Source organism: Staurois parvus, unplaced genomic scaffold (assembly GCF_062004578.1).
Source record: "Staurois parvus isolate SC_StPar_1 unplaced genomic scaffold, SC_StPar_1.0 ptg000064l, whole genome shotgun sequence".
Classification (NCBI taxonomy): domain Eukaryota; kingdom Metazoa; phylum Chordata; class Amphibia; order Anura; family Ranidae; genus Staurois; species Staurois parvus.
This window is the reverse complement of record NW_028317860.1, coordinates 5,531,999-5,559,377: the sequence shown is the minus strand read 5'-3', so window position 1 is coordinate 5,559,377 and position 27,379 is coordinate 5,531,999. Positions and strand designations below refer to the sequence as shown.

Below are 27,379 nucleotides of genomic sequence, written 5' to 3'. Positions count from 1 at the left end.
TTCCCCTACCATATCCATTCTGTGCAGTCCACAGGGAGCCATACAGCCTGTAACAGAATCATCCCAGCCTGCGCTGAGTACTTCCATTAGAATACTGCTTCCCCGTCCGAACACCGACAACAGACACCACAGTTTTGAAGTAAGCCAGAAAGTAGACTAGTTTATTTGAACACAGATATAAGATATAGACACTCAAGGGACAAATCCCTCCTCCCTGCATAATGACCCAGGGCGGGGCAATCTACATTTAGTAACAAGAGACACACAGGTATTCAAACTTCACTTAAGCAGACAGTCCCATCAGGAGGGAGGGCTTCTGGAGACACCCCCTCCCACTAAGCTAATACACATAAACACATACATCCCATAATAGTGTGCTCCCAAGCAAGACGAACAATGGGATGCAACCACATAACACCAAACAATCCACAACCCCCACCCCACCTATCTCTTAGACATGTCTACACAATATTAGGACAGATCACCCTGTACCCCTAACAGGCACAGGGTGACTTACACATGAGGAATATGGGGAGCTGAGACAGGGGTCTCCTCACCTCTCCAAAGTGAGCTGGGTTCCATGGGCCCCCCACCCAAAGTGACTCCCATCACACAGCCACTGCTACAAACTTCTCAGACCAGTCCCTTATTGCTTCTGCGCATGTCTGTAAAACTTCCATTTAGATCCATGGAAAGGTCATTCATTAATGGGGCACATACAGCTTCCTGTGAGCAGTGCAGGAGCAAGAACAAAAATTGGGGGGGTTAAATGATTACTGTTCAAATGTATGACAGGATAGGTGATGTCATAGTGCTTATATTTTATATATGTAATGACCATCACTCATAAAATTTTGTTTTCAATTTTTTAGTTCATAAATATTGTATATGACAATTTTGTTTGTATGGTTTCTAGCTAGCAGGTAGAGCCCTAAGCTACTTTTTTTTTTCTCATAGTTTACTAGGCCAGTCTTTGCTGAAAGAAAAAACTACACAAGCAGCAAATACTACTGTAATATCTCTTTGGAAATAACATAATGCTCTGCAAAATCTTGAAATCAATTTTATTTGAAAAAAATGTTTTTACTTATATAAACAATAAAAAAATATTAAATAATTTAAAAACAAACATAGAAGGAAATGTTGCAAAACTATTAGGTCTCATTTTAGAATTGTACTGTATATCTGTGAATATAATTTACAGTGCATTCATAAAGTATTCAGACCCCCTTCACATTTTTTCGCGTCATTATGGGGTACTGAGTGTAGATTAATGAAAAAAAAACAACCTAATTAAACAACTGTAGTATCAGACTGCAATATAAAAGAAAATGAAAAAAGTGAAGGGAGTCTGAGTACTTTATGAATGCACTGTATGAATTCTTTTTTTTTTTTTTTCTGGTGATTTGGAAACACTCTTTTGTGTTTTCTGTGTTTCTATATTTCTTGTCATTTGTCCCTTTTTAACATGTTCTTCCTCTCTGGTTTATCTGTGAGTTTGTTTCGTTTGCTTGAGCTACCACAAGAAAGGAAGTGACTATTCCAGAACAGCTATATGTTAAGGTTACCACTGTATATCTGCACCTTCCTTTCCAGTGCATTACAGAAGGGTTTAGCTAAGCACTACTTACATCTCTTCAGGCAACATAAGAAGAACTTTAGTGCAATTGGAGAAGGACTACCACTCTTTATATTAACCACTTGACCTCTAGAATGTTTTATCCTCTTCATGAACAGGATGCTTTTTGCTATTCAGTATTGCTTGGTCATGCACCACTGTATCCAAATTAAATTTACATAGTTTTTTTTCACACAAATTGAGCTTTGTTTGGTGGTATTTGATCACTGGGTTTTTAGTTTTGTATTTTAACTGCCTCCCGCCCGCCATATGTAGTACAATGACGGGGGCAAGGCGGTTCTCTCGTTCTGGGAGGACGTCATATGATGTCCTCCCATTCTAACCACGCATGTGCGGCTCCGGGAGTGCGCAGCGTGGAGATCACCGATCAATGGAAAGAGCCGAAGATGTCGGCTCGGTCATGTGATCAGCTGTGTTGAATCACAGCTGATAAATAGTTATCAGCATTTCTCTCCTCACGAGCTGTCACGCTGACAGCTCGAGAGGAGAGCCGGTAATCGGCATCCCTCAGAGGGGACATGTACACTGATCATCAGGGCACTGATGATCCGTGTGCCCTGATGATCTGTGTAGCCCCAGCAGTGCCACCTGCCAGTGCCACATCAATGCCACATTTCAGTGCCTACCAGTGTACATCAATGCTACATATCAGTGCCCATCTGAGCTGCCAATCAGTGCCACCTATAAGTGCTGCCAGTCAGTGCTGCCTATCAGTGCCGCCTATCAGTGCCATATGAGTGCTGCCTTTCAGTGCCCATCAGTGATGCCTGTCAATGCTCATCAGTGCCACCTACCAGTGCCTCCTCATCAGTGCCACCTATCAGTGCTACCTATCAGTGTGCATCAATGCCGCCTAACAATGCCAGTCAGTGCCGCCTATCAGTGCCATATGAGTGCTGCCTTTCAGTGTCCATCAGTGCAGCCTATCAGTGCCCATCACTGCAGCCTCATTAGCGCACATCAGTGAAGGAGAAAAATCACTTATTTACAAACTTTTATAACAAAAACTAAGAACTTTTTTTTTTTCAAAATTTTCAGTGGTTTTTGGTTTGTTTAAGAAAAAAAAAAAAACCCCAGAGGTGATTAAATACCACCAAAATAAAGCTCTATCTGTCACAAAAAAATGATAAAAATTTCATATGAGTACAGTGTTGCATGACCGTGCAATTGTCATTCAAAGTGCAAGAGCTCTGAAAGCTGAAAATTGACCTGATCAGGAAAGGGGTATAAGTGCCCTGTAGGCTAGTGGATATAAATGAAAAAAGACTGAACATTTTGAGAAACCCTCCCCCCGTTATTTTCTAGTTTTTAGTATAAAACATATCCAATTAAAAAAAATTTTCATAAATGTAGACCAAAATTTATTCTGCTACATGTCTTTGGTAAAAAAAAAACAACCCATGAAGTATATATTGTTTTGTGTAATAGTGTACTGTAATATATATACTGTAATTTACACAGCTCCAATGCTATACTGGTAATGGCAGTGATCAGTGACTTGTGAGACTGTGATGTGATAGTGTGGCGGGCAATCTGGCGCTAACAGACCCTCCACTGGGAGGTACTTTAACTGACACTGACATCAGTAGTGACACTAATACAGTGATCAGATATAATACTGTACACTGTCACTATACTTCTGACACTGGTTGGGAAGGGGTTAAAATCAAGGGGCAACAAGTATAATATGTGCTGCTTTTACAAAGAGATCTAGCTATTTTTTTCATCCCTGCTTTGCAAGGAGAAGAAACTGCCAGATCACTGCTATGTGTACAGTCCTGCGTGTTTGTAAACACAGTACTCTGTGCTGTGATTGGACACTTTGCCAATTAGCAGGTCTCAGCCATAAATCATTGGCCGACATCTGCTGACAAAATTGCACTGTGCCCAACCACAGCACCTGGATCTGAAGAATATTCCTGAACCTGGCATGGCTCTGCCCAGTCAGCTGATAATGGGCAATAGCCCAATATCAGCTGAATCTGGATCAAGAGTACAGAAGTAAATGTACTCCTGTGAGCCACAAGAGAAGTATGGACAAAATAAAAGCTTTGGCTTTACTTCTCTTTTAACTCAATACATGGTAATGCACATAGTTTAAGTGTACCGTAATGAAATGTCTAGTGTGAATGATCTCTAAAAGATTAGAAATGGTTTAAAATGGAACCGTAATGGTGGCAATACACGTGTCAATAAATGATCGATTTCTTTAGTTGACAACCCATGACATCAGAGTGGTTGTAAACCCTTTTATATATCCAGTGAAGTGACTTGCCTCAGGTGATACACAGAGCTTAAACAAATCTTCCTACATAAGGTGTACCTGGTTATATACAGCTGCCTTTCCCCTACATCCATTCAAAGTGCAGAATTTACACAACACCTCTCAGCTCCAAAAAGCAGGGGACAGGGAACTGAAATTAGATCAGCAAGGAGAGCTGTGAGAGCTGATTGGAGGGAAGGGACACATCCCCGCACACAGGAACAGAGCTGAGGCTGTCAATAACAGGCTGGGCCATCCCCTGTCACCATTTTTCTCTTGGTGTCAGGAAAACTTGTCAGAAGTGACTCATTGTGATGCAGAGGAACGAGGCAGCAGACAGAAATGACACTTAGTGCTTTGGAGAGAGGCAAGCAAGCACTACAGAAATATGTGCTTTGTTCAGATTTCATATCTGAGGTTTACAACCACTTTAACTTAATATGGGAATGTGTCCTTTTAAGAGCACTGACATTATCATCACCTTTGTTTATATGTGGTGCAGAGCTGATTTTGTTTGTTTTTTGTTTGGTTGTTTTTATTAAAGTGGAAGTAAACTAATTTTTTTTTACTTTTACCTGCAGGTAAGCTTATAATAAAGCTTACCTATAGGTAAAATGAATATCTCCTAAACGTGCACTTTTCAGGAAATATTCTTTCTTTTTTAAAGCCGGCGCATGCGCTCTGAAGGAACAGCATACCCGTGCCATTCCTTCAGAGTACTGTGCCATGGCCCGGGACTCATTGCGGCCCAGCCTCAGACGGCCAGAGCTCGCAAACTCAGAAGGAAGGCCGGGTGAAGATGGAAGCCTCTGCAGCAGTGACAGTTAAGTTTTACATAATGTGCTAATATGTGATGCATACTATCACATTATGACATTACCTTGCAGGGGACTTTTTTTTTCTCCAGTGGTTTATTACCGCTTTAAAGTAGTGTGGATAGAGATGTGTCTGGAGGATGCCAGAGCTCAACTCTACCCATGAAATGATTGAACTACAACTGATTAAATGAACAAAGCATCTCAGTGCTGCTGCCTTCCGATCTGCTCAGTTTGTTTGAATCCAGTCTGTATAAAGTCTAAATCCATTGGTAGGGAAATTCTTCCTATTCGATTGTTTGCTGATTGGATCAGATAACCAGATCAAAGCATGTATGCCCACCATAGGACATCTGCTATGTTAATACACATCAGAGTTCTAAAAGCCAGTGCTACTCTTTTGGTTGTCTGTGTTTTGCTGCAGAATGTGAAATGAGTGGTGTTGTAATAAATCAGATATTCTTTTTCTGACCGTCTAATGCTGCAGTCACAGTTTCACTACTCTGTTTTGGTTGCTGTGTTCTGTCTATTCCATCTGCCTCACGCCTGCACTTTGCTCTGTAAGTGGTTAAGGTGGGGCAGGGCGTTCCTCTTCCCATCCTGCACCGTGTGTTGTCTTACCTGCACATTTGCATGTTTGACCTAGCAGGATAATTGGGCCCCAAGCAACATGGGCGTTCCCTTCTTCACAAACACTCAGTTTCATCTATGACTCATAAGGCTGAGGCAAAGATACCACTTCCCTAATCTATCGTAGCCATTTTAACACTGCTGCCTTTTAAAGCCCTTTTCTGCTGTACGACTTTTGGGAACATATGCATTCAGGGTACAAAGAAATTAAAGTCAAGGTAAGTGCTGTCTGTTCAGTGTCAGCCTTGAAAAGGCAATGGTGTCAGGTAAGCAATGATATCCCTGTGAGAAAACAAGGGCTGTCTTGTATTACAGTGCTGTCATAACTCATGATAACAATGTTAGAAGTCATAATGTAAGGAGTCTATATGTAGCTAGATTTGGCTGTCTGTACTCTGGAAAAGAGGATGGGGTAAACCATAAACAGTGTACCCCCTTGTCACAGCTGTGGCATCACTGGTGTGCAGTGCCTTTTACAACAGCAATAATGATCCTTGTCTAGTGACATGCTGGCTCAGTGCAATTACTGTCTGTCGTGGAGAAAGAAAAGATAAATATATAGTTTATAAAATTAAGTACCGTCCGATGCTGCATTAATCTATGCTTTGATAGAACCTTAGTTTATCAATATTAATGGACATAACTGTTAAGCTGGGTATACACACACTGTTTGTTTGTTTTTGTTCAACCCCAAAAAACTGATAGATCTCTGCATCCACACAATGGTGTGGATGCAGAGACTTTGCCTGCTGTGCTATTGTATTCTGACAGGGGGACAGACGTCTGTTGAATGGAGAAGAGTACACACATACCAAAAGTCAGCTGGTTCGACATACCAAAAGTTGGCTGGCTGACTTTTGGTACGTGTGTCCAGCTTTATTCGTGAAGATCATTATAACAGCAAGGTATAACACATTCTAGTGATGTACTTTTAACCAAAAACAATTCTTGTTGTTCGATTAATTGAGCTGACCATAGACAAAGATTTCTTTCATTCAGCCTGTGGGCTTAACAAAAGAAACTGTAACCGATTCCTCCATCTACACCAGTGGTTCTCAAGCTTCCTAATGCCGTGACCCTTTAATACAGTTCCTCATGTTGCGGTGACCCCCAACCATAAAATTTTACCCAGTAATTATAATTCATGAGTGTCGTTTTACCTCCAATACTTCTGCTTTCAGCACAGTAGCTGCTTTCTACACAGTAGCTGCTCTTTACACATCAGAAATATGTTTTTCTGATGGTCTTAGGGGACCCCTGTGAAAGGGTCGTTCGACCCCCAAAGGGGTCACTACCCACAGGTTGAGAACCACTGATCTACACTAACAGCGTGGATGGATGGCTCTCCTGCCAGTGACGTTGACCGTCAGATTACCCATGTAGCGACTGTATTTGACAAGATGCAGGTTGTGGTAGGCCAACAATATTCCACCTGGCTCCTTTGAGAAAAGTCAATGAAAAATCTTTAAAAATCTTTTTTTGATCTGGGTGTTACTGACAGGGCTACCTAAAAAGTGACTTTTGATCGACTCCGTATGCATTGGCTGACAGTTAATGTGCGTTTGTCCAGCTTTACCCATTGTCATTGATAGGATGACTGCAGTATATTTTTAACTAAAGTTGACCACACACAAACCGGCTCAACAATCTTCTCTCTGAAGATTGATGGAGCCAAGTAGACAATTGTCCAAATAATGACAGCAGTCAATTAGCTGCCATCACTGTGCAGGTATTCTGTGGGTTCTGGCTGTCAAAATACAATAGCAGGCAGAGACGATTTGTCCATCTGCACTGTTTAGTGTGGATGGAGGAATCTCTTAGATTTCTTTTAATTCAACTCACAGGCTGAAGGAAAGAAATCTGTGTACATATGACCAACTTGGGAGTTAAAGTATATCTACCTTCAGGTAATGCAGTTTCATTTTTGCTACACAATAAATCTGCTCCCCATATTCCTCCTGTTATTGTTATCATTAATTTGTCATTTAAGTGGTATCAAAACCCAAAATCAAACATTTAATATATTGCAGCTTACCAATTCTTAAATGTGTTGTCAGTATTACTTTTCTTTTATAGGCTCTTTCCTCTATTTTCATCTGGTGATCTGGCCAGTAAGTCTGTTGTTTTTCAAAAGAAGAAGCTCTCTTGGAGTTAAAGGGATGAAACATGTCATTTTACACTGAGAGGGTGCTTACAATGATCAGTTTTATTTATTCACGTAAAAACTTTATCTCAAAAGAAAACAATGTTTGCTGTAACAGCTTGTAAAGTATTACTGTAGCTGGATTTTGAGTGCAATTTGTTAGTGTATCTAATTCTGCTAGTAAATCTAACACTTCCCTCCCCCAAAGGGCCTAGTGCATTACCTTTAAAAATGCATTTATTAATTAAAAAAGTAGGTATTGTACTCACAAAATGACAATACAGTCAAAGGTACATCATATAGGAACAGCTTGGCCCGATCCGCACTACGTGTGCGTCCATAATGGGCACTCGTCACCTCCAACAGTCTGACACATATCGAGAACTTACCTCTTCCTCCAGAGTACAATACCTACTTTTATCATTAATACATTTTTAAGGTAATGCACTAGGCCCGTGCGCCCTCTTTTTGCTTTTCTCTACTCAGTATACTTGGACTTCCCCGGTCTTTTGAGTGCAGCAAGGCGTGCATATTCCAAGAAATTCTTGATGTGGTCCTATCCTTTTGGAGTTCATCCCTAAGCGCAGGAGTATTTGGGTTTGCTATTTCTGTACTTCCCTCCCCCCAGAATGAGAATGCTGCTGTCTACTGTGCCCCCTCAGCTCATTCATCTGGAGTGGGGGCAGTCTAATACAGGAGGTGTGTTACTGGCCAGATCACCAGGTGAAAACAGAGGAAAAAAACTAAAAAATGAATACTAATGCAGCCATGATATCTAATGATTGGTAAGCTGCAATATCGTAAATGTTTGGGTTTAATATCCCTTTAAAAGCTCTGTAAAGACTGAGCAGTATAGAGCCATTATGTTTAAAGTTGACATTAGAGTGAGGCAGCTCCGTATCTCTGACGTTCTGAACACTGGGTAGGGTATGTCTCTTTGACACCTTCCCTTCTTCGTTATGTTTTACAAAGCCATGGACTAGAGGAGTGCTTTATCAAGGTTTAGGACTGAAATATGCTGTTAGAATTTCTTGAGTTTCAGTAATAAATGTCTGGCTTCTTGCAGTTTGGTTGGTTCAGCCACTGAAAATTAGTAGCCTGTTTCATGTAGGTTGCCTAGTTAAGATACTAAACCTCCTACATGTTATATGTTTGTCACCTAATTTGACCTTTGTTAGAATAGACTAGACTGTAATTACTATTATGCTGATGATATCAAACCATAGCAGACAACCCCTGCTCATCTTTTCTGGGAGGGAGGGCCAATCAATTTATTATATCTCCCCGGCAAGTCACAACTGTTATCCCAGAGTAAGTATGACACTGGGATTGTCTGCTTAATCTGTCCATGTATGTTTGTGAATGTACTATTTGTTTTATGTCTGTGACCAGCTGGGGCTTTGTAATACTTGTGTGCAACTCCACTTTGTATGACCTGCATTATGTTACATGTAAACCCAATCAATACAAATCTCTTAATTTTTATCATTTTTTTAATCTACTGTTAAAAGTAATTTTCAATATTTTTATAGCTGATCTGTAGTCATCCTTGCAAAATTATTAATTTTCTCTGCCCCTTCCCCTTTACTCTGTAACTCAGGCTTCTGCTGGAAACTACAAGTGGCCATTTCAATACACATAAAGCTGACCATACACTGTACGAATTTCCTAAGGAATGGGTGTCCTTGATGGCCAAAAAGCAGCTGCATCTGATAAGATGCTGCAGCTGTGTGCCTCTTTGGACAGCCAGCATTGCCAGCTGGCAAAATACAATAGCTGCAGGGAGCGATTCATCCATCTGTGCTGTGGTGTTTTTTGTTTCTGTTCAGCCTGCAGGGTGAATGAAAGAACAATTACATAGACCAACACACATTTTGGTGCCTCGGATGTTAGACCTTTTCCTGGTTATATCTGACCTGCTGATTCCAATTATGGCACCCAATTTTCCCCAACAGCTCTAGTTTTGAGATACAGCATAAATGCCATTTACCACTCTTCACTGTAGTGGCCTGTCAAAAATCATGATATTGTAATGTAGTGTTTTATTTAATCTCCTTTGTAGCTTGAAAGAAACGCTTACAAAAGTAGCCATAACCTCCATGGTGCTTGATCTGCGAGAATGAAACAATATGAGTGGCAATATACACACACCTCCTATACAATCATAATTGGTTGATAACTTACACTTTAGAATCCATATGTTTCTGATGTAAAATACTGTTGAAAGTACCTAAACACTCTCACTATATTTGCTAACTTGTATGCAAAAACACAAACTAGGTAACAGAAGAATCCGTTAATCAGCAAGATCTTTTCAAAGACTGACCAACAAATTATATACATTTGGCCATATCTAAGAAACTAGAGCTGATGTAGTCTAATCCAGCCTTTCTCAACCGGGTGCCTTGAGGTTTCTTCAGGGGTGCCTTGGAAAAATATCGAAAAATTTCCCAAAACTTGTATACAAGCCAGCAGGTGGAACTAGCCCGCCTTTTAGTTACACAAAGCCACAGGTTTCATTGTGCACCATTACTGCCTTCTAGCCGCCAGCGTCCTGACAACCAATGACATCACCAGTTGATAAGGAGGATGTCCGCTGCCTGCACAGCATCCTAGTTTGACTCTCCCCTGCCCCTCTCCATCAGTGCTGGGGTCATATTAGCTTAGTGATGGAGAAAAACTGAGGGATAAGAGAAACATTGGAATACTAGTCAGTACCAGTGTGCAGAAGTGTATTTGCTTTGGAAGAATAAATTACCTCTAATGTTGGGTGTCCTAAATGTGTGGACGTTGCTGCGTTATATAAAACTATTAGAATAGTTTTTTCCCATGTTAGAATGGGGTGCCTTGGGACTGTCCATAATTTTAAAGGGTGCCTCGGGACTGTCCATATTTTTAAAAGATGCCTTGACTGAAAAAAGGTTGAGAAACACTGGTCTAGCCAATGCAGTTTTCTGAATCCGCACCCAAATAACCCCAAGAATAGGTCTAAAAAGCAAGGCACCAAGAAAAAAAAAGATTTTTTTTGTTAGGATGTGTTATCAGTATATAGCCATACGCAGGCATGGTGCACTGTTGTCAGTGTCAGGAAACCCACCATGAGAAATGCCATTTAGACAGGAAGTGGCCGAAGCAGCGCTGAGATGCAAGAAGCAATGAAAAAAGGCTAAAACAAGTTCTCTTGTTTAGAGAAAAGACAATTGTTTGTTACACCCAGAGCTTTAGCAATTAAATGCCATTCACTTTGGGTTTACATATACTTTTTTGAGCACCACACTAGTATTAGATCTGCCGAGTTGCCTGTATATACAGTTACTTATGTTTTGGGAAAACCAGAAAGCTGCAGTAATCTTGGGCTACATCTTTTATATTTTGGAAGATCAGAGAACCTAGATGACATCACAAGTTTGTGGTTGCAAGTGAAAAAACAACTCTAGGTGCCTCAGAAATAGTGACTAAAAACTGCTGTATAAACCCAACTGATTCCTAATTCTTCGTGTCTGCATACTGCCGTTCAGCAATATGATGGCTCCTGTCTGTGCATGCTTGTATCATGCCATCACGTCTGTTCTCCATCCTTTATTCTTAACATTCAGTGTCAAATGGGATAATCATTGACTAAGCTATATACAATTTGACTGTCACTGATGGACTTGTGGGAAATGTAGTGAGATGAATGCATTCTTGAAGGTATTGAGGGCCATTATATATGTCAAATGAATTCACATTTTCTTTTTACTTCAAAACACCTGCTTCTCTATATGAGCCATTTGCTAAGACCTTTCACTGGATCTTCTTACGGGGCTGAAAAAATCCTAATGTTTTTTTTCCTGTGATTTCATAATGTCTAAAGAGTGTAGCAAGAGGAGGGATCTGCATGGTGTCTGACATAACAAGTGTGGTCAGGTACTTGAGAGTGTAGGCTGAGTGTTGGGCAGTGACAGGGGGACAGAGAACTCCCTTATCATTGCAGTAGCCACTGGCAGCATCGTTCTGCTACTGTAGAAAGCTCGTTCTATGCTTGAACATTTGTTCTGCTGAATTGTGAATGGCTATGCTTCATGGCAATGGCATGAATGGCAATTTGCTTCACAGAACGATTTATTTATATGTACCCAGAGATCAGTTATACCTATTCTGATCAAGCTGATAAGAACATTGGTGGCACAATTTATACCTTTTTTTTTATTTAGCACTTTTATTCAGATTTTTGCCAATCGATATGTAACTTTGTGGTTGTTTGTATGAGCAAGAGGAAAAAGTATATCCATGTAAAATGTCTTTAGAATAAAAAGCTTGTTAATGTATGCATCACTGTAAGATGATCTATACGTAGACTTGTAGGTCCTCGTGTCTGTGAGTGTCAGCAGACTTCTTAATACTCCTCCATAGTGCAACCCAATGTTTTTTCCTTGAGATTAGAATGAGCTGAAGATGACTTCTTTAGGGCTCATGTACACTGCAGCTGCTAAATTGCCATTCAGGAGCTGTTCGGCATTTTTTTCAGCAGCCCCTGAACTCTGCAATGTTTTCCTATGTGTCCATGTACACACAGTTGTTTACAGGCAGTTGAGTTTACAGTTGTTTTTTTGAACGCACCAAACTTGCGTTCAGGAGTAGATTTTAACTGCGTTTATAAGCACTTGCGTTTTAGAAGTGTTTTTAACTGTTCCATATCCAGATGCTGTCCAGAGCCTTTTTTCATCATCAGAAATGCATGCAGAGCGTTTTCCATGTATTCAAATGGACCTAGTACACCAGCGCAGTCAGTTGCAGGTTTTGCGTGAAGGAAAAAATGGTAGAACGTGCTGCATTATGCTCATGATGGGATCCATAGTGAATACAACCAGAAACGACATGTCATCTCAACACATACTGATCTCTCTGCTTCTGCTCTCTCTATTTCTCATAAAATGTCTGAAGTAGTTAATTTACTATTTTTCAGTGCATTCTAGGCATTTGGGAGGGTCTCCTGAGGTTATCTTTTAAAAACTCTTCTAAATGCAAACGCGGTATGCAAATGAGGCTAAACATGTTTTTTAACCTATGTTTTCCAGCAGTCAATTTCCATCATTCAGAAGAGTCTTCCAAACACCCCATGTACATGAGCCCTTAGAGTAAAAAACTTCTTAATGTACTCATCGCTGTAAGATGATCTATACATAGGCTTGTAGGTCTAGTGTCTGTGAGTGTCAGCAGATTTCTGGATACTCCCCCATAGTGCAACCCAATGTTTTTTCCTTGAGATTAGAATGAGCTGAAGATGACTTCTTAAAGGATAAGTTCACCTTCGGGAGCATTTTATATGCTCCACTTGTTTTTATGTAACATGTTCCCACGCCCGCAGAGCCATGGTCATTTCAGCTCTCTGTGTGACAGCATGGAGAGAAGGTCCCTGTAGCTATCACTTTGAAATAAGTGCGGGTGTGCAAGACTCCGCCCACATGGACTCATCATTCAATCATTCATTCATTCATAGAGTTCTGTGAACGAATCAATTACTAGTAGCAACATCCTTTGCGGTTGTCAGCTTTTAATTCTCAATGAACTAGCACAACACTGTTGAGCGCTGTAGCAGTTCATTGTTCATTGATTCTTCCTTTCAGTGTGAAACTGCCTGCTCATGCGATATACGGGCAGACAGATTACCTTGACCGGCACTAGCGATCTGCAAACAAACTGTGCATTTATTTATTTTTAAAGTGAACTTCTCCTATACGCTTCTGCAACTCCAGCTCTTTATAGTCCACAGCCAGCTGCAATTAACCATGCCAATCCCCTCCCCTTACTATCCCATCTAGAAGTACCTATGCATAGAGATTTTTGTAAGCCCCTTCTTGCTTCTTGTGTGTCGTAACTCTCTAGCAATCCCTAGACATGAAAACTTAGACTGGAAATCAGACTTTTAAATTCCTTCTTTTCTGATTTGACTAAACGATTATTTATTTTTTTTAAGAATAAGGATTATTAAACATTTTGACTTTAAATACTATAGATCACAGTGTAAACACATCTACACAAAGACCATTCACTGTAAAGTCGTGTCGTGTAAACATAATACATAAACAGGAGATTCTCAATAAACACCACAACAATAGTGTTTGCTCAAATGAAAGAGCCTGGGCAACACCATGTTGTGGAGTTGAGAAGTAAAAATAAACATCGGAGGAAAAATAACAATTTTATTTTAATTGGTTGATCCAGGCCGATAGAAGAAATATAAAAGTCCAGTTTATAGGGAAAGGAGGAAGTAAAGTGGATTTTTTACACTGAGTTTTCACAGCTGCTATCTAGAGATTGCTAGAAAGCTGTTCCCTGAGAAAGGGAGCAATAAAGAGATATAAAAGCCTCTGTGCACAGGTACTGTTAGATGGAATAACAAGAGGAATGGCATGGTTCACTGTCAGTACTTTCTAGACACACTGAAAATTCTACAGCAACCCACATACACACTAGTGTTGCAGTGTGCTCCTCTATAGCATGTGTATTGTAGCGCACTAGTTGTGACCAGTAACTGACCGCTCCATGTTCAAAACAGGGATGAATATAGATATCTTAGATTGTCATTTGCTTATTGCCTTCATAACAGGTTTATGTCTGGTATATAGAATTCGGCATTCTGGACATTTTTGTAATCAATAGAGGATGAGACAAAACCTGGTGATATGGAGAGTTTTTTTTTACAAGATGAAGCATGACTTTTAAAGCTTTTCATCCTACCATGGCCTTTGCTGCCCACTGCACAGTAGACCTATATTAAATGTATTGCAGTACAATCCTAGCTTACTATATTGAATCTTTGAATAAACTGTTTTTATGTGAGTGCTTTGTTCAATTTATTCAAAGATACAAATCACCCTTATAACCAGGAGTAAATATTTACCCAGTGCTGGGTTACTGTGCCAGTCTAATCTACCTGTGGTTGGCATGCATGGAAAGCACCCAAGCACAATGAAGACCTTTGTGAGCTGAGGTCTAGGTAACTAGTACACATCAGTTATCAGCGAGGACATTGCTGTCACATCTGTGGTGTTAGTTGCCATCTATACCTTTTAAAACTGAGGTATTTTTTGTTGCTTTTGCGTTTTCAGTTTTTCTCACTAGGAAGGAGTAGCAAGACATTGGTTGCTAGATAGGCCTTGTCCTAAGTTTCTAAAAACGTTAATTTTATGGCCATTCTCTACTGAATTCATCTATAACTGGGCCTAGAGGAAGTTTTTGATGATGTTAGGATCCAAAACTACCACAGGCACTTTATATGGCATATCCAATTTTTGCAAACATATATGTAAACCAAAGAAAAGATTGTAATGTACTGTTAAATTTAACATAATTGCAGCCTGCAAGTCCTTAGATGTGGTGACTGCATTAGTTTTACTTTTTCATGGTATTTTTACCAGGTGATCCTGCCAGTAGCACACTTTTCTTGTTCTAGTATGAAAATGCTCACTCACCATACTGTATCTGAGGCAGTAATGTGTCAGGACTACAGAACAGAGGGGTATGTTGCTACACCTTCCAGCCATTCTGTCCTGAAATTTCATTGAAATCCTGGCATCCCGCAGTTCTAGGCTAAATCTCAGTTCCGGTGCTAGGCTCCACCAGTCCCTCTTTTTCCACTCACACACTCTCACACACACTCTCACACACACTCTCACACACACTCTCACACACACTCTCACACACACTCTCACACACACTCTCACACACACTCTCACACACACTCTCACAATGGAGAATGCGGGCCCCTTCCTTTCCTGAATGAACACAGTGCGCAATCAGTACCACTGCAGAGAAAGGAACAGAGGAATCTCAAAAGTGAGACGAGTCTGTTCAGACCCCTGATATTTCAACAAAATGCTCCAACAGGGGTTTTAATGTAAAAAAAAAGTACAAAAAATTCTAAAAACAAAAAAGGGTTTGCTCACACTTTGGACTCTGAAGAGAGATCAGCATTCGGATTGCTCTTCAGAGAGCATTTGGCAGCTGGTAAGAAGAGCATAGTATCGTCTCCTTACCTCCCTGCCTTAACCCCTTCAACCCCGCACTAGCATGCTGCAATTGAGTGGCAGTTGTGGGGCGCTTGCATAGCAGCGCCATTCACTTGAATGGGTCATGGTCAACAAGGGGTAAAATTCATGCCGTGGGTGTGATGCAAGACAATGTGGCGAAAGCATGTGTACACCCCTAGACGCTGCAGCTAAACAGTGTAGCGGTTGAGGCACCCAGGGGGTCCCAGATTGTCCCCTCCCAGCCATCATAATTTAACCACACCCACTTTTCACTGCAACGTGCTACGCTATAGGCCACTGTCCCCCTGAGTTGTCCCTCATTCTTAATTTCAGAAGTTGGAAGGTATGCGGAGTTCTGTAGTTTAGACTGAACTGATCAAGACTGATACTATAACTTTGTTTAGGATTTCAGTGCCACACAAGCAGGAAGTTGTGGGTTCACTGGTGGATTACTTTTATTCACTTGTCAAACCGATATATTAAAATACTCTTAAAGTAGAACTATAGGTAAAACATTTTGTTTTCGATAGAGCAAGGGAAGGTTATAACCCGTCCGATTTCTTTTTGCCATCTGTGTCCGATTGAGATTTCCCTTCACTTCCTGTCCTGTAGCCAAGCAGGAAGTGAGAGAAAATCCCTGCATATTAAGGGAATTCCTTGAGGTCACCAGAACTAATGTCCGCATTTGAAGATTTCCCCTTTATTATTTTTCTAGGGACAACCCAAAATTTGGTATTTTTTTCTTTTACTTTCACTTTCAATGGTAATGGTAAACAGGAGAAATAGAGTGGGCTGATCTCCTTAATGGGGCCACAGACATCAATAAAAACTGACAGGGGTTCTAATCTCACTCAACTCTATCCAAAACTAAACATTCTAGGAAAATGTATTAGTCATTTACCTAGAACAACCTCCTCCCTGTTTGCACATTGTAGCTTTCTCCTCTTTTGGGAGTGTATAATCATTCTCTCTGCAGGCCCAGCTTCTCTGCCCCTCCCTTCACCTCTCCACTTAACCTTTTATGTAGGGGGAATACTATGTGTCACTTGGGTGACAGTCCTGAGTCTGCCAGGTTTCCTGAAGTCCAGCTTTAATAATGGCCAAAATACCTAGTTGCCCGGAATCGCTCTGGAGTTGTACTGTACATTTTGTATATATATGTTTAACATTAGCAGTCATACTGTATAGCAGTCTACTGAGAGTGAAACTACTGTCTTTCAATGCATTTGGCAGATCTGGGCAATATCAGGCTATAACACAGCTAGAATGGACTTAATGGAGAACTTTGGGGTTACAAAATGTATATACTGACCTCTACTGTCCCATATCTGCTGTTAAACTGAGAACTGAACGATCACTTGGCTGCTGATCACCGAGTTCTCAGTCTATCGGAATGGCGAGCAGTGACTGTCAGTCACTTTTTTCCACTCTGCGCCTCCAGTGGAACACCGAGTAGGAGAGCAGGTAGGCTCCGCTGGCTCCATCTCTCAGCCAGCTGAGTGGATCCCGACAAAGTTGTCAAGATCTTTCCAGAGCCTGGAGTGAGCTGGCAGAGGCCTGTAGCTGGCTGTCGGCTGATTCTGGATTATGGGAGAGAAAAAGTAAGCATACTTGTGTGATTTACAAGAGAAGTATGGGCAAAAAAGCTTTGGTCATACACCTTTTAATCCTCAAGAGCTGGAGCTAAGAAAGAATGTTTCAAAAAGTTTTATAATTTTGGGCTTTCTATGAATATTACATTTCTGGTTATATTGGAAGCTACAGTTATCAGAGCTTTCTGTATTCCTCATTTACCATTTTAATATAGCTAGTCTAGTACAGTGGTGAATTGTAATGATTTGTATGTCAAATTAGAGGTTATTAAATGAAAGCAAATTTAGCTTGTCTGACTGCCATCATTGGGCAGTCCCACTATTTATATTTTGCTCATTCAAGCTTCGTCTGCTGCTGATGTGACCCACTAAACACACTACTGGGCAGCCATCATTGCGCACTCATGAATATTCAGTATGAATGATGGGGAATGATTTCCCCAGATAGAATTTAGCATTGTGATGAAGAATAAAAATAATTACCAGGCAGCTCCCCTACTACTAAATTATATATCCTTCGCAGACAGACAGTATTGCTTGCTGTCAGTATTTTATTTTGAGGTCATAATAGCGCACCCTGTACCACTTCTTATATCAACCCGGGGTCATACACAGGTATTTTAGTATGCATATCTTGGTTTATTCTAGGTGATGTAAGAGGATCCAAAGGGCAGTGACTGAGCTTGCAAGGGTTGGGATAAAGCAAACAATCCAAAAGGGTGTGTATGACCATGGAGACAGTGCAATTGGTGTTTAGAAAGTAGATCACAATACTTGAAGAGTTCACTGCTAACGTACTGGTCTAGGACAGCGTGTTTTTTTTTTTTTTTTTTTTTTTTTAGAACCTCTTATTTTTGTGCTACTTTATGTTCATGCATCTGTACATGCAGACCACGCTTACAACAAATTTTAAAATTGTCAGGCAGTGATGATGCAATATGGCTGATGTGCCTTCATCATTACGGTCCATCCACACTGGCTTAAAAAAAATCACCAGTACTTTTGGCAAAAGAAAAAATCCCTAATTTTGAGCGTTTTTTGTACTAGTGTTTTAGGCATTTTTTTCTGCCAGAAAACTGCTATCAAAAATGCAAAACAGGTTTTTTTTTGTTTTTTTTTTTCTGCCTCAACGCTGAGCTTAAAATATGCCTTTGAATGACCCTAATGTGCATGGATACATAGGATAGCATTAGTTGTTCCTACAGGCAAAATGCTAAACTCCTCTAGGAGCAGTGTTTTTGTTTTTTTAAGCCAGTGTGCATGGACCCTTACATTTCTAGCTAAATGCAGTCAGCATTTTCTTAGTAACTTGAGAGTGAAGCTGGCCATATACGTAGCAAATTGCCCTAATAAACAGCCCAAAATTTGAGCTGTGGCCATCTGTCCTGACTGCCTTACTGTAGATCTGAAAATCCATGGATTGTCAATCCGTGGCTGCATCAAATTAGATGCGGTCACTCTTCAGGTGCTGTCTGTCAGAATACAATAGCTGGCAGGGAGATTTCTTTGTCCATGGGTTTTAGCATTGATGGGGGAATCTTACTACTACTCTACATACTTGCTACAATAAGGATTTAGAATTTGCCTGTTAAGATTGGCTAATTATCTCCAATTTTCTCAAATCCTTAATGTATTATGGCTCATGCGCACAAGAAAACTCGAGATTTGGAAGCATTGTTCTGCATTGTGGTTATGCTCTACAAACATTGGTGCTGGCCACATGATCTGCATTTTCTACAAAGGCAGTAGGACTTTGGTTAAATAACAAGGACAATGTCGTGTATCTTTCCCTGGTGAAAGCATTTTTTTTTTTTTTTTACTCTGGAGTTGGGACTAAGTGCCAGCATCAAAATGCCAATAAACAGGTATATACAGTACATGCTATACAGGACTCCACCCCTTTGTTTACTTCAGTGGTGGGCCAAATTACTCTTTCTTGACGTAAAGGAAAAAAAAAAGCCGACAAATATAAATGACAGTCAGCGCTGTCAAATGAGGAAGCCTGCCTGTACACACTGTATATACTGCTCCTCCTCTCTCCTTGCACACACTGAACCCCCCCCCCCCCCCTTCTCTGCAGTACACACAGCCTCCTCCCCCCACCCCCACATTTATCCTGCCTTTTTTTTTTTTCTTTTTTACTTTTTGCTGTCAGTGGGAATCCTTGCCGACAGCAGAGATGAGTCACTGGTTGTTAGGACGCTGGCTCCTAACAACCGGTGCAAAAATGAATGCAGAAATGGACTGTTTGTATGTTTTATATCTGTTTCTCCTCCATTCTGGAACAAAAATAAGGCTTTGATCTGTTTGACAAACATGGATGTTGTGTGTAAACAGATCATCCATTTACATCCGTTTACCCATCGAAATGCATCGTCGTGCGTTTTTTTCATTTGTCAATGGATGGATGAAAAAAATGATCATACTGAATGCACATGTGAATGGTGAAATGCTAGCGGGTGTTTTTCTAAGTGGTTTCTATGCAAGAATGGAGGACATGGATGGATGTGGGAGTTTGCTTTGAATATCAAAAATAAATGAAATGGCATTTTTGGTTTGTGGTGCTCAGATGCAGAATAGGTCTGCTTTAAGTAAGCTTCTATTGGATTGTCAGTAATAACTGTTTAACTGTGTTACTATTACACTGTTGATGTTCGAGAATGAAAGTATGTGCAAGGGAGAATGTCACCAGCACACCGAGGATCACCATTATGGGTCCAAAAGTTTTACTGAACGACCACATAGTTACAGCAAGGCAACATTTCGGAGTCTCGCAGGACCCCTTCTTCAGGCATGTGACTTCATCGTTGATGAAAGGGTCCTGCAAGACTCTGAAATGTTGCCTTGTTGTAACTATGTGATCAATCATTAAAACATTTGGACCCATATTGGTGATCCTCGGTGTGCTGATGACATTCTCCCTTGCTGATTCTGTTCAGTATCAGCCGACGGTCACTGTACACCCACTTATACACACAACCATTTTTAAGGCAGGAACGTGTGCGTTGGGATTGTACACTTGCATTCTGAAAGTATATGCTGTGACCACAGAACTCAAAAATATTGTCACCATCCCTTTGTGGTGTACATTTTATGTCTGTTTGTTTGTTTGTTTTCTTGGCCTGGATAGCTGAAATGTTAGCAGTAAATGGCAGTGAATTACCTGTAGCAACCCAAATCTTTCATGAATTCTGATACAGTAAGATTGCACTGCTTACTCAGAAAAGAAAGTTATTGTGCAGTGTGAACACATATCAGTGGAATGGGTATTGTTGCAGATTAGTTGTAAATTCCAAGGTCAGTCAGAATGCTGTAAAGCATATTAACAGCATTTTTATTACTTGGACAAGGGAAACCATAGTTCTGTAAACAAAATTGTAATCTAGTGAAAAAATACAGTTCTTGGCGACATCACTGTCATGGGGTTTGAAAACTGCTTATGTACACAATTTATATTTAGGCCTTTGTTCTCCCCCAGTTTTTTATCTAATGATGGCCTTTTCTCAGCCTGCATTGTTTCAAAATGTAAAAGTTTTTTTCACAAAATGTTTTTTTCTGGTATTTTGGGAATCTGGCCATAAAAAGATAGAATTCTGCTATTATGATGCCCCCCCCCCCACTATGGGGTTGATTTACTGAAGGCAAATACACTGTGCACTGCAAGTGCAGTTGCTCCAGTGCTTAGTAAATAAAGTAAAGCTTCACTTTGCAAACAATACCCAATCACATACAAGGAAAATAAAAAAACACATTTTTGCTTGCACATTATTGGCTGATAGAAATCAGCAGAATTTTCCCTCATTTCAGAGCTTTCCCTGAGATCTAAAGCAACTGCACTTGAAGTTAATTTGTAGTGCACAGACTATTTGCCTTTAGTAAATCGACCCCAGTGTATATATCTTATAAATAGCAATCAGTTTACTGCTTTAAACCCTAGTTTGTAAAGCCCTGTTCACACTGGTGTGATTTCTGATGTCTGCCTCCAGGCTGCGGTGCATGACAAAGGAAATCACATTATTCTCTATGGTGTCCATTCATATTAATGTGCAGTGTGAGTCTTGAAAAGATGCAGGTGCTTCTTTAGGTGCAGCTTATGAAAACCATTTCATTAGATGGATTTGCTTGAATTGGAAATAAAAAATATTTTTTATGCTTTTTTAGATATTAGTCTTCATACATAATTGCGTTTTTTTTTTTAAGCTCCTAGAAGCTGTTATTATCATTTGCTCCGGCTCCTAGAAGCTAAATAGTGTTATCCTATGTGTCCATGCACACTACTTTAGCCTGTTAGCATATTTTGAGCTTCAGTGTCTAGGAGCAGAAAAAAAATTGTTTTTAAGTTTTTTTGGAGTGGCAGAAAAAAAATGCTTAACACTCCTAAACGCTACTAACATGCTCCTAACAGCTTTTTTCTAGCTTTTTAATTTTTTTTCCTCTACATGTACTGTAAAATACGCTAATAAAATGCTAACGTTTCTTAACGCTACTAAAAACGCTATTACCAGCATTTTTTATCCCACATTTTTTTTTCCAGCATTTTTTGAGCTTAAAAAAAACGCTAGTATGCATGGAGCCATTTAATGTTAAAAAACAAAACGATCACAGCTTGTAAGGCAGTGGTTGGCAACTGCGGCTCTCCAGCTGTCGTGGAACTACATGTCTCATGAGGCATTGAAAGACTGACAGTTACATCATGACTTCCAGTGGCAGCGGCATGATGGGACTTGTAGTTCCACAACAGCTGGAGGGCCACAGTTTGCCCACCCCTGTTGTAAGGCCTCATTCACACAGGTTGCAATTCCATTTAATCCAAATAAAATTTTAACTTTAGAATCACTTTAAGCCTCTATGTGCTGAGTGCAGGCAGCCCCTGTAAGTGTATGAGGACGCACGCACTCCTCCTAATTTGGCACAGAGGCATGTGAGTGAGAGACCTCGAATGCAGCCAGTGTCAGAGCCTCTCACCTGCACCCACACACCTTTCATATTTGGACAAGAGACTGCTCCATGCACCTGCTGCCTCCCCATAGACTTCAGGGCTATACAAAAAGATGGCAACCAGCCCAGTTTATAACTAGCCTTTTCAGTAAGGTATACATGGAAGGGCAACGCACATCACAAACAGACAAAAGTTTCCCAGCATGCTTTCCAGCCTGCAAAAAATTATATATATATATTTATATATATATATATATATATATATATATATATATATATATATATATATATATATATATATATATATATATATAGACCCTGTCTAACCCTTGTTATAGTTGCACACATTTGGAAATATATGTGTAAGCTGCCGTGCCTACACCAAGGAATCTCTGTATCCGCCTCTAAGGCAAGAAGCTGCTGCTTCCCTATAGACATACGGGGGCTGCCTCCACTCCGCACGCAGAGACTTAAGACATATAAACACACAGCCCATTTATGGTCTATGAAACTGCTTATGAGAATGAGGCCTAAATATACTAAAGTGTTACTAAACCCAGGATCCTGCATTCACTATATCTGGTCTCCCACAGAACACGGATAATGCAATTATTTTAGTAAATATAAACTGCTAAATACCTTTTCTCATTAGCAGTCAGAGCAGTCTTGTGACTTCTATCAGTGTCCAGTAGAGCAGAATGTTTATACATTCTGCTCTGACTGTCCTATGAGGCTGCATGACCCCTGGCCCCCTCTATGGACAGCACTGATTGGACTTGTGCTGATCACATGCACTCTCCCAAGAAAAAATAAACTATCTAGCAATACACCAATCTGAGCATGTGCAGCTTGCCCCCAAGGCTTTATACTATCAGCAGATGGACTGGGGACAATAGCAGAAGAGGAGGATCAGAGAAGACAGGATCAAACATCCTTTTTTTACAGTGTGGAAGATTAACCCCTTAGGTTCCACAGTGAGTATAACAAGCATGCTTTACTGCATATACAGACTGATTTTACTGGTGTACGTTTAGTAACACTGCTTCTGTGCAGTTATCCATATACTCCAGAGAGTGTTTCTGATTTATTTTGGACTGACTGGAAGCAATAGACTCTCTACAGTAGTCATTGGTGGCTTGAGACCATGTGACCCAGGCTGTTTCCTGGGGAAAAAGCATGTTTGTGGAAATAAAGACATTGAGGGGAATTTATTAAAACTGGAGCAATTAAAGCGCTTCATGGCAAGCAGTCAGCTTCTAGCTTTCATTTTCAAAGCTCAACTGTACAAGCTGTGCATAGAAACTGGTTACCATGCACAGCTGCCCCAGATTCTGGCTACTCCAGTTTTGATAGATTCTCCTCATTATCTTCTACTTAACATATTTATTGCCTTTATTTCATATAGACTTTAAGTGGCTATAGAGGCTGTAGGTTTATTCTACACCTTTATGCATTCTATGCATGAAAGTAGAAAACCTTCAGTGTGCAGCTCCTCCTCAGCCCCCTCAATACTTACCTGAGCCTGATCTTGATCCAGCAATGTGCATGGGAGCCTCAACTCTCCTGGGTTTTTCTCCTCATTGGCTGTGGCACAGCAGCGACAGTCATTGGCTCCCACTGCTGTCAATCTCCACCAGTGAGAAGCGGGCTGGGTTAACCGCTTCCCCGCCGCCCTATAGCAGAAATACTACTACAGGGCGGCAGGGGTGCACACAATCACGTGTATATATACATGATTTTGTATTTCCGTGTAGGGGGCGTACGCGACCTACCCACGCTGCCATTCACAGCCACAACTGTCAATCATTGGGTCCCAGCCTGGTGATTACCGGAGATCTCTTGACGGGGAGGAGGGTTGCTTTGTTTACTAACAGTCCTCCTCCCTGTTGGCTCGGGCACACTGTTCTGGATGGCTGTGCACAGTACAGCACATCCAGAAATGTGCTTACAGTGAAGCACCAACACACTGCCCCTCAGTAAAACACTCCCAGCACACAGTTAACCCTTTGATCGCCCCTCATGTTAACCCCCTTCCTGCCCAGTGCCAGGGCTTTTTATTAGCACTGATCACTGTATTGGCGTCACTTGGGATGTCAGTGACACCAAGTCAGTTCCCTCCCAGTGTCAGAATGTCTGCTGCAGTCTCGCTATAAGTCTCTGATCGCCGCCATTACTAATTAAAAAAAAAAAAATTTGTAAATGCTATAACTTTCACGTAAACCAATTAATTTACACATATTGGGATTTTTTTTTTAGCAAAGGCCTGTAGCGGAATACATTTTGGCCTAAATTTATGATGACATTTGATTTTTTTTTTAATTTTTTTACTGAACATGTTTAATAGCAAAAAGTTAAAAATATTTTTTTTTCTCAAAATTGTTGGTCCTTTTTTTTTTTTTTTTTTTCTTTTTTTTATAGTGCAAAAAATTTAAAACGCACAGGCGATCAAATACCACCCAAAGAAAGCTCAATTCGTGGGAAGGATGTAAATTTCATTTGGGTGCAGTGTTGCATGACTGCGCAATTGTCAGTTAAAATAACGCAGTGCCGTAACGCAAAAAAAATGGCCTGGTCAAGAAGGGGGTAAATCCTCAGGAGGGCAAGTGGTTAAGCCACGCTCTGTGTGTCTTTTAGACACACAGAATAGAGTTTAGGAGCAAGCATGCACAAATGCCCCCAGAGCAAGCGGCTGGCTCTGGGGGCACTCAGTAAGGAGGAGGAGCCAGGAGCGCAAGTGGGGGACTTGAGAAGAGCTGGATCAGGTCTGCTCTGTGCAAAACCATTGCACATGGCAAGTATGACCTATATTTTTTTTTTTTTTTTTTTTTTTTTTTTTAAACTGGAGCCTTTATTATAACTTTAAAATTATAAAGTGAAACGAACCTAACCACTTGCCTGTTGGGCACTTTTACCCCCCTCCTGCCCAGACCAATTTTCACCTTTCAGCGCTGTTGCACTTTAAATGACAGTTGCGCGGTCATACCACAATGTACCCATATTACATTTTTATCATTTTTTCTTCACACAAATAGAGATTTCTTTTTGTGGCATTTAATCACCACTGTTTTTTTTGCTTTTTGTGCTAAAAAAGACTGAAAAGTTTGAAAAAAATAATTTAGTTTTTGTTATAACATATTGCAAATAGCCTTTCTACACAAATTTAGGCCAAAATATATTCTGCTGCATGTCTTTGGTGAAAATAACCCAAATCAGTGTTTATTATTTAGTTGGTAGGAAGTTATAGACTCCACAAACTATGGTATATATCTAAAATTATATAAATCCTGATGTACGGACGGCTGATCTGATTTCCTGAGGCCCAAAAACACCAGGACAGTACAAATACCCCCAAACTGATCGCCTTTCAGAAAGTAGATCGTCTGAGGTGTTTAGTAAGAGGCATGGTGAGTTTTTTTGAAATTGCCATTTTTTTGTCATAATTTTGTGGAAAATTAAGAAATGAAAATAAAATTTTCACAAATATTTTTTTTTTTAACATGCTGTCACTGATGCAGTACAGCGTCATTATATAAATGACGTGGCGGTGATCAGGGACACTGACTGGCGACAATATGTTAGGGGAAAATGTTTTATTTTTATTTTTTTAATTTTTATTACATTTGTTTTTATTTTTTGACTATTTGACTCTGGGCAAGTGATCAGGATTTTTTTTTTTTTTTTTTTTTTAACCAATTTTGATCACTTATACCAACAAATTACATTGGTATATGCAAGCATTTTTACTGAATAAAACTGATTCATTCAGTATTTTTTGTTGTGATCAGCTATGATTGGCCATACCTGATCACATGCTACAGATGGGCTGTGATTGTCCCAGTCTGTACATGTGATCACTGTGACCAATCACAGCTTGCATCACAGTTGTAAGCAGTGAATGGCATGACAGGAAGCCATTCATCGTTTAGAACCGTCATGTGATCTGCTGTGGTCAGTCACAGTGATCACGTGACACTGGCAGCGGGCAGGTGTAGTGATCTGTCACCGGCCGTGTCCCATGGACACAGTCGGTGACAGATCATGCCGGAGCGTGGCCCGATCCCAGGATAATATGGTTCCTGCTCGGCCGTCATTGTACAATAGGCCAGGCGGGAAGAAGTTGAAGTGATTCTAAAGGAAATAGAATATTTTTTTTAAGGTAACATGTTATACTTACCTGCTTTGTTCAATGGTTTTACACAGAGCAGCCCCAATCCTCTTCTTTGTGGGTCCTCTGCTGGCAGTCCTGGCTCCTACCCCTTGAGAGTGCCCCCAATAGCAAGCCTCTTGCTATGGGGGCACTTGAGCACGCTCCCGAGCCACATTCTGTGTGTCCATTTACACACTGATTGCCCACCCCCCCCAATTGGCTCACTGGCTGTGATTTCCAGCAGCGGGAGCAAATGAGGAGTGAGGGACCCTGGAGAGCCACTGTTCTCATGCACATTGCTGGATCAACATGGGACTGCAGGTAAGTATAAGGTCTCATGTATACATGAACTCCCCTAGAAGTTTAATGCTCCTGGCAGCAGAAAAACGCTAAACGCGGCAAAAACGCGTAAACGTGGTACTGCGTTTAGCTGCATTTACCCACGTTTAGCGATTGGACGGTTATTTATTTGATTGGTCAAAGTATTTTACATTGACATGAATAAACGCTCAAGCACTAAATGCGGCTAGCATTTAGACTCGTTTATAAGTGTGTACACGTGTTTTTGCCATGTTTTTAGCTTTTTTTGTCCAAAACAGTCCTCTTCTGAACGCAATTCTTCTGTGTTCAGGAGAGAGACGTTTAACTGCCCTTAAACTCTGCTACTCCTAAACTCTGGTAGAAGCCTATGTGTACATGGACACAGACTTTTATGGAGTTGAGTTCAGGGGCTTTGGCAAAAAAACCCAAAAGCTCCTAAACTCACATCTAGGAACAGCAGTGTACATGAGGCCTTAGGGGGGAGCTGTACCTTACTGCATAGCTTGCATTAAGGTAAAAAAATATTGAGCTTTCAGAACCACTTTCAGAAAGTGAAGATTTGCTTATATGTTATAGGGAGCGTCTAAAAATGTTCCCTGTGTCTTCGCAAAACACTGAAAATTGTACGTTTTTTGTTTTTTTTCTGGAATTCCTCTTAAAACCTAGCAATGCACTTCCTGATATGTGATGTCTAGACCCTCCTGTATATCTGCATTGTGAGATCTAAGGCATTGCTGCCTTAGATTTGGTGATGTAACAAATTCACTGTTCTCCTTGCTAGAGGCTCTGACATGACATGTCAATGGTTCCCACTGCCTGTGAATGCTGCGAGAGGAGAGCAGGCCTGTGGGCATGGACAGAGCTGAATTAAGAGTGGTG

General features: G+C 40.6%; 1 protein-coding gene across 2 annotated transcripts in view; it reads left to right on the top strand.

Moving 5' to 3' along the window:
* ELF1 (E74 like ETS transcription factor 1) overlaps positions 1-27,379 on the top strand; it is a 170,554-nt gene that overhangs the window by 40,283 nt on the left and 102,892 nt on the right. The window contains exon 1 of one of the 2 annotated variants that reach the window (XM_089668802.1): positions 5,439-5,565. The exons of the other annotated variant lie outside the window; for it this stretch is intronic. The gene's annotated coding sequence lies outside the window, so the exon portion shown is untranslated. Of the gene's footprint in view, positions 1-5,438; positions 5,566-27,379 lie in introns of those variants that run through there. 2 annotated transcript variants of the gene reach the window in all.